At 40.1% G+C, this 8725-nt stretch overlaps 2 long non-coding RNA genes across 3 annotated transcripts in view; one reads left to right on the forward strand and one right to left on the reverse strand.

Annotated features, from left to right (window-relative positions):
• The window catches only part of LOC116085979, a 10121-nt gene extending 6231 nt beyond the window's left edge, over positions 1-3890 (reverse strand). The window contains exon 1 of one of the 2 annotated variants that reach the window (XR_004116773.1): positions 2966-3890. This is a non-coding gene — a long non-coding RNA (uncharacterized LOC116085979). The remainder of the gene's footprint in view (positions 1-2965) is intronic. The other variant, XR_004116774.1, reaches the window with a different exon arrangement.
• LOC116085980 lies at positions 3739-5363 on the forward strand. The gene is made up of 3 exons (XR_004116775.1): positions 3739-4125; positions 4521-4579; positions 5316-5363. It is a non-coding gene; the product is annotated as an uncharacterized LOC116085980 (long non-coding RNA).
• Positions 5364-8725: the final 3362 nt, after the last annotated feature.

Genomic DNA, 8725 nt, shown 5'->3' on the forward strand with positions numbered 1-8725 from the left:
AAAAAAAAAAAAAAGAAAAAAAAAAAAAGAAGTTGTGAGCCGTCTGGTATGGGTCCCAGGAACCAAGCTTTGGTCCTCTGTAAGAACTACAAGTGCTCTTAACTCCTGGGCCATCTGTCCAGACCCTGGAGGTGAGACTTAAAGAAAAGATTAAAAGGAGTACCTTAGGGTAGACCATCGTCTAACTCACATCCTGGCTAAGAAGAAGTCTGGACTCAGATACCGGGGTTGCTCAAGCACACAGCAAAAAGGCCTCAGGAGAACTTAAACTTACCAGCACCTTGACTGTAAACTTTTAATCTCCACAACCAAGATGTTTCTCTTACACAGGCCATTTAGTCTGTGTATCAGCTGTGGCAGGCCCAGCAAATTAATGCATACACAGGGAGAATATTTGTTTTTGTTTCTTTTCATCTCTGGCCTCACAGAGAAAATAGTATTTTAACAAAAACGAGAAGAAGAAAAAAAGGCAGCCAGAGGCTATCTGGAGGAGGAGCTTTTGGGGAAGGGAGACTCAATCCTGGGAGCTCTGAGCCGGAGGGATGCCGGTGTGGTTTGAGGCTTAAGCACTGAAAGAGGTGAGTGGAAAGGGCATGAATAGGAGTCAGAGGCAGACTGCGTGAGAGCGGATCTCAGCCAATGCAGGGCCACAGTGTGCGTGCACAGAGATGCTACGAATGCCTGGGAAGACATTTTGACACTGTCAAGATTGGTGTGACGGTGTGGGCCTGGTGGGTAGGCCAGGCTGACACTAAAGGACAGCCACACACAGCACGACTCAACTCAGCAAAGTAATTTTCCACCTACTGTTCTTTTAAAAATGGCTTCTTACTCATTTAAACGGACATAAAACTTTAAAATTATTTATTATAACAGTTAACTCCTCTAACAGCAAACTTGGTATCTGGATCAGTTCTCAGTTGTAAACAGGTAGTCACTGTGGACAAAATGAATTTATTAAAATTCAGAAATTGGCTATTTCCTTCTCAAATAGCTTCCTGTTCCTTACACTGTGTCCTTCCCTTCAGGGAATGTCACGTGTGTTAGGGTGCCTTATACTATTTTGTAAGTTACCCAAATCCTGGCTATTCTTCAACAACATTTTTCTCAATATACATTAACTTCAGAAAAATTCTAAGTTTAGTTAAGTATGTCCCATGTACTAACACTGATAATCTCTGATGGTTCCTGTTATTTTCTCAGTTCTAGGATTTTCATTCCATTCTTTCCATACTATTTGTATTTCTCTTGAAATTCTCTGTCTTCACCTCTGAAATCAACCCTTACTAAAACCATTTATGATACTCGCCATGGTATTCTACATTCCTTTTCTACTAATCCCAGCTTTTATAAATCTGTTTCTTTTGATCTGTAATCAGGTGATAGTGTAGAATTGTGAGAGAAGTTTCCATTTCTTTCTTTCCAGAGCTGAGGACCAAACCCAGGAAAGGAAGATTTATGTCAATTAGGTAATCAAATTAAAAAGAAACTTACACAAGACCTCAAATTAATTTTAGGTAGTACATCAAACACTCACTTATAAGAGGGTGATATAGGTGGACATCCTTGTGACCTTGTGGGTAAGAAATAATTATTTATAGGTTAGCCAAGGTACTAACTTACCTTGGGGGGGAAAAACTACACATTTATAATAATCTAACAATGAGAGAGTTAAAATACAAATTATAGAGGAGAAAAATGCATTTGGTGGTGGAAAACAGCCAGGATGTATAAGTTTGAAGTCAAGTTTAACTGGCAACCAATAGACATAACCAAACAGCCCTTTACTAAAGAGAATATATTAGTGGCTAACAATGGCACGATTCTGTCACCAGTCAGCAGAGGTTTTGGTAAATTAACTCTATACAACCACCCAATGTTGGTGAAGGTGGAATACTGAGAATTCCTATCAGACCAGGCTCGTGTAACAGTCCATTTGAAAAGCTTGCACTGTAACTCCAACTGTAAGCACTGTTAGAGCTATTCAACATGCAGGCATATATATCTTAAGAGAGGTGTATCCATGTGACAAAAGGTAAGATTAATATTTACTCACGGGAGCATTATTTGTAAGGATACTACATCTGGAAATAAATGTACAGTATCACTGTGGGAGATTAGTCACACATTCCTTCCTTACTACACGATTGAACTTTTAGAAAATGATCCCAATAGGCAGGTCTATAGGCAAGATTGTTGGCTGTTTGGGGCTGAAGGGATAGTGGGTATCTTTTGAGGGTAATCCTTTTCAAGCGGTGAAAATGATGTACAATTTGACATGATAGTAATGGTCCCACAAAGTGAATATAAAAAAAAAAATAATCACATACTTTAAATGGATGAATTGTGTGACTTGAACTATATATCACTAGTTATTAATTATTAATAAAATATTTTGTGTATGTCCAAAACACTGGAGGCCATACAACATAAGAGTAAAAGAATATTTTTAAAAGACTCATTGCATGAAACAACATGCATAAACTCAAATACAGCGAGGAATGAAAAGAGTAGGGGATTACAGACTATTTGATAAATAACTATTATGGCAGAACAATTCTAGAATATATAAGGCTAAGGCAGTGTCTATATTTAGGGTTGACTGTGCTATCTTTGTTACAGACTGCGATGAAGGAGGCTTTTTACTAGATTATATCATCTAGACTGTTGCCAGAGAATGTTTGTTTAAGTGCTGAACTGGATTTGTAATTGGCATACTATATTCTGTGCTGATTTTCAACAAATGTTAAACAGCTTCAACAACCTAAGTTGTTCAGTAAGTGGTCTTACCAAGTAAGCACTGAAAAAAAAGGTTAAATGCATACATAAAGATTTTCAAGTTGTTTTAAGTTTGTTGGGATTACATAGAATTTCAACATTCTTCTATACACTTTTCAGTATGTTTTAAATGATCACACTAGACATATCACAACAAAAGAGAAATTATTAAAATACTATAGTTTACCTTTTTACACTAAGCCAATTTATCCAAAATGCTGGACTTTACTACCCACGGAAAGTGACTTATTTCAGAATAAAAGGGTGGCCGGTTTGGCTACTGTTCTAAAGAAGTTCCTGGTGGTCTTGACTGGTAACCAGCCCTGGGAGAAGGAGCAAATAGGAGCGTGGGATCCCGCGGGATGGTGTTCAGAACCTGTGCAAGAGAAGCCTGGGCATCCTTACAGAATCTGGATCCTTTCTGCAAGCACCAGAGGAGCGGTGGTGCAGGCAGGCTCCCAGAAAGGGAAGAATTTGCCTGCCATCGCAAATCTGCAAGCGTGTAAGGCCCGCGGCCGTGAGTGGGTGTTTCCTCCTCTTATACAAGGTTGTGAAAGATGAGTACGTGACAGATTTCGCTCTTCACGCGGAGAGTAGGGGTGGCCACAGAAATGGTAACTCTCTAATCGGAGACTCTCCAGAGGAATCTTAAGGCAGGTAAAGGTTTTTTGTTTTTTTTTGTTTTTTACCTGGGCTGGCGTTGGCTAGCGAGGGACCGGCGAAGAGCGGGGTGTGGCCGGATGCCTTCAGCAGCCCAGGATAACCGGAACGTTCAGGATGCTTGCACTCTTGGGGCGGAGTCCACTCGGTGTCAGGATGCAGTCCGGGTGGGACACGAGGAGGAGACTCGCATCACTTCAGCCGGCTTAGAGTAGCGGGAACCTCTTCGGATTCGAACAAGGCTCGATGCCACTCCGGGCAGCCCACGCGAAGCGGTTTCGCCTTTCTCCGGTCGCCGGGATCTTCACCGTTCTGACAGGTCTGCCGGTTGCTTTGCTTTGCAACTTTGGTAGAAGCGCGGCGTGGGTGCGGCTGACAGCTCTACGCACGCGCGATGCCGGTCCACGTCCAGCCCACCGCAAGCCACGCCCACAGCGCAGGCCACGCCCACCTGGGCGGCTGGCTGAGCTGCGGCTAAGAACCGGTCGCTGCTGGTGCTTGTGGGCGGAAGAACACACACCGGATTCTGAAATAGTTGTAAACAGTGTCTACCCTCCCCGAGAAATCACATCCACATTAGACCCAAATAAGCGGCAAGATCCTGTGCTTCAACCTCGTTTCTCAGAATAAGCGATTTTTCTCCATCGGGGTTTCTCAAGCACGGGTGATGGTGGAGATTTGGACTGGGTGATCATGCTATGTGTCTATAAACTGTAGTGACTTAGTATTTTGCAGCATTCCTGATTGCTAGTGTCTGGGTGGTGGCTTCAATCTCCACTCCTATCTCCCCGATTCCGGGAAACAAAAATTCTGCTAAGTATGTGCCGGTATTTGACTACTATCCCACAGGCTTAAAATACAGCAGGAGTCAGGAAATGTAGCCTCTATCTGATAGAGTTAATATGATTTAATTTCCTCAGTTGTTCCAAAAAAATTCTTTTTTACTTTATCGTTGGTTAGTACAATTTAAATCTAGGATTAAGTTGATCACCTAATACATTTAGATGTCAGTTATCTGGTTTCTTTCCGTTTAGTTCAGTTCTCCACCCTCTCTTATTTGCTGTTTTCTTGACATTGACTAGGGTGGATGTCCTTCCAGAATGTCCTTCACTTTCTCTATTTTGGCTGTTTCTGCATATTGGTAAGTCTGGTGGAAATTCTACCTAGATGATTTCCTGCTTTCAAGTGACGAACTACCTATCCTAAGAAGCTGATTTTATAAAATTCCCTTTCCTCTCCATTTCTAGACATGTGAGATGCCACCTATGTTAATTTCTACATTGTACATGGGTCCTGATCTATGGTTTTTCTTTTCCACATTCATTCCATATTGTCATATTTGAAATGTATCCGTTTTAATTATAGTCTGTACAGCCGATTGCAATGTCTGAAAGGGTTAGGCCTGCTTTATTACAGCTTGCTTTTATATTATATTTTTCCCATATAAACTATAGAACAGAGCTTCATTAAAATACTTTTAGAGAAATGGAGAATAATTTGATGTGCTTTCCTATTGGAGAACAGGATTTATTTTTCCTTTTACTTAAAACCCAGTTTCGTGACATTCAGCAAGACTTTCTAGTGTTTCCCATATAAGATGTCTTGCTTAATTTATTCCTAGGCTAGTTCCTTCTATGTCTGCATTGTAAAACAGCCCCAGTCCAGTCTCTTCTTCCCCATGATTGCTTGTTGATCCAAACATGACCATAATTTCTACATGTAACTTTATATCTTGCTGTTATATTTAATTTGTTACTCTTTTATGCAATTGTAGTCATTATTCATTGATGCTCAGGTTGCTCTTCCTTGGCTTTTCTGCTTCCGCTCACCTGACACAGCTTCAAGGGTCTTGATAGTGTCCTTCCTTCCTGCTACAGAGCTCCCAGGCCCATTCCAGTGTGGTTCTCTACAGTACTGCTCCAGACCCAACCGTGGCCCAGGGAATCCTTACAGCTTCTGAGGTAGATGTCATCTGGAGGATCTGATCTCTGAGCTTCAGAATGTTCATGGCTTAGCATGGCTTCTTACTCTTCCACAAAACATTTGGAAGTTTTACATTCCACAAAAGTATTTTTTAAGAGCGAAAAATAAAAACAAATTTGTGATAATCATGAACTTCTAAGTGAAAGATGATAGGATATTTACTTACTTGATATTTTATTTCACCTCTTCTCTTTCATGTTGAAAAGGATGAATTACTGAATTGTATGATGATTTGCCTTTCCATAGTAAAATGCCAAATGTCGTTAATCTATTAGGATTTGTTTTACATTGCTTAGTTAAAAATAAAATTAAATACAAGCTGTGGGAAACCCCCACTATCATTTTTAAATATATTATTTTGAGTGGAATATCTAACTTATTTGTTTCTTTTTCCATTAATTTACTCACTTTGCATCCTGATTGCCGCCCCCCTCTTCCCAGTGCCCCCTCTCATGGCTCCTCCACCTCCTATTCCCCTTCCCCTCTGAGAAAGGGGAGGTCCCCCTTTCTTCTCAATCCAGCCTGGCACCTCACTGCAAGCCACTGCAGGTAAATCCTCTCCTACTGAAATGTATTTATTTCAGTTTCTAGTTTTTATTGATATAGATATCTACATCTCTCATTTTTATTCCGAACATTTTTTCAGCTGGTTCTTAAAGACTATTGTGGGTTTTTTTCTAGAAATTCTCAGTATCAACTGACATTTCCCTTTGTCTAAGCTTCATTTAATAGAAAAATTGAAAATTTAAAGGCAAGGTTTTTTTATTGCATTTTGATGGCTGTGATTTTGGTTTTATAATATCATTAATCAAAAATATTTTTGTGTTATATTTCTTCATATACTTTACCAAGATATGCCTATTTTTGCCTATGAATGTAAATTCTAGGCAATTTTAATAAATAATCGTTAAATTTCAGCTGGATTGAGATTGTGCTACATACTATTATTATTTATGTATTTCATTTTTCCCTAAATTAATTGTAATTCTTCCTATATGAACATAGTTGCCAGATTATGGGCTATATAATCTTTCATAATTTTTTTTAACCACAAAACACAAATTGTGGAAAAATAAGATGTGCTCTATTTAGATGGTTTGGGGGTCTGAGTTTCTCATTTTTTTTATTTAAGAAAATCTCAGTTCTTTTTTTATAAGCATTTTCTTGCTATATTTCGCCTGTCATACATCTTTTTTTTTCTTTCTGAAATTCTCATCATTCCTGACTTACTCTTAACTTTTGTTGTTGTCTTTTGTGTGTGGCAGGGTTGTAGTTTATTGGGATCAATCCTAGTTTTCCCTTTTTCTAGAGAGTGAAACCATTAACTGACAGATTCTGTCCCACTTGTCTAACTTATAATATTTAAATCTCTAACGTGCCATTTGGTAGCCATTATTATTGTTGAGAAAAGTGGACAAAGTTAAATAAGAAAGGCTGAGGAGGGAGTTGATCATCCCTTTTATGTAAGTGGTTGGGAAAGCCACCCAGAATGTGATTTAAATGCACAAATACTTCAGATGGGTGAAGGAATGAGTCGTTTGGATAAATGAGGCAAGAATGTTCCTGGAACAGCGTGGGCAGAGGCCCTGCATCAGCAAGAATACCCACGCTTGGACGCCTTAGCACCTTTTTACCCTTCCAAGCCCATTCCATCGCAATGATCCTTGACTATAATGGTCTTCAGGTCTCTGATGTTCAATGTGAACTTTGTATTCCACATCCAGGTCTTCAGATAAAGATCTCAGAGATAGCTTTGGGCTTGTTTATCTGAAGCTTTATGGCTACAGGGGACATTTTTGTTGTTGCAACATATACATCAATGAAAAGTACCTTGGCTAACGAGTATTCAAAAGGCACAAAACATCCACTCTCTATACTCAGAAATGGATAGGATCTTTTGAAGCTATTTGGTTTAAAACAGCTTTATCTTTTAAAAACACAAATCCATAGCAAACAAAATGGAAAACTGCACGGCAAAGAAAGTAGCAGGAAATGAGAGAAAGCAAGGATGAGTTTAATCTGTAAACAGAAGGGCAGAATGAAGGATGGTAACAGCAAAGGGACAAACTTTGAATCTCTACAGGGAGGGGGATTACTTCTGCCTTCTCTATGTAGTCTATTTGAAACATTTGAACTTCCTCTTTCCCTTTTCCATTTTCGTCTTTACGTTTCGTTTTCTTGAGCCTAGCTGTCACAGTGAAATCCGCCTAAGTCACAATTGGTATGGAAAACTGAACCGTGCTTTGTAAAATAGGACACAAAACAAAAGCCTTCATCCGAGCTGAGCTCATCGCTCTAACACAGACCAGACAGAGCAAACCCTTCTACAGCGTTCCGCACAGCCTGGGACGATTCCTGCATTCTTAGTGTGCTATTGCCCCCTGCTGTCCACGTGGCAGCATTGGCTCCAGCAACGAAGGCTTCCGAACAATGTGTGGAAGGCTGTGTTTACAGCTAGCTCTCAGGAAAGTTTATGAAGATTTGAACAGACCAATTCAGAGACTCGGTATGAAAGGAATGATTAGAGTTTCTGTCTTGTTCTGGGGGCTTTTCGTTTTTGGTTTTGTTTCGGTTTTCTTATGAATTTCAAGTTTGTGAGGGAAGCAAAACACAAGATAAGTAAGGTAACTTAAAAACAGCCAGGAGTAGATAAAAACCTAAGGTGGAGACAATCTAAGTGCAAGAAGATCTTTATTTCGGGATTTGGTCACAGATGTTTCTCAAAGCGATTAGGATATGGATTGGGTCATCTACTGCAGGTCCCCGGCATACAATCCATGGATCTCATTTCCTGAGTGGTTTTTGTTTGTTTGTTTTGTTTTGTTTTGTTTTTTCGAGACAGGGTTTCTCTGTGTAGCCCTAGCTGTCCTGGAACTCAGGAACTAGGCTGGCTTAGTCTACAGAGTGAATTCAGAAATCCGCCTGCCTCTGCCTCCAAGTGCTGGGATTAAAGGTGTGCAGCACTACTGGCAGCTCCTGAGTGGTTCTTAGACATCCAAGCAGATCATCAGGGTCTGTCTCTTGGAAGTCAGCAGCTGCGAGGACCCGAGCGAACTTAGGTGTTCCCGGCTTTCTCGACCTGACTTGTGTGGGTTCCTGCAAACCAACACCTGGTAGGATGAAGCAGCAGGTCTGAAAAAGAATCAAATTTGCAATCTCCCACCGGGCCTTCCTTGGGTGCCCTACACAGATGTAATAAACCCAAGTTGTTACCAATTAACTGCCTTACTTAATTTGTACATTGCATATGTAAATTGCATGTCGTAAAAAAAAAAAGGTAAAAGGAAAAAGAAAAACTGTAAGC

The sequence above is a fragment of the Mastomys coucha genome, unplaced genomic scaffold (genome assembly GCF_008632895.1).
Source record: "Mastomys coucha isolate ucsf_1 unplaced genomic scaffold, UCSF_Mcou_1 pScaffold12, whole genome shotgun sequence".
Classification (NCBI taxonomy): Eukaryota; Metazoa; Chordata; class Mammalia; order Rodentia; family Muridae; genus Mastomys; species Mastomys coucha.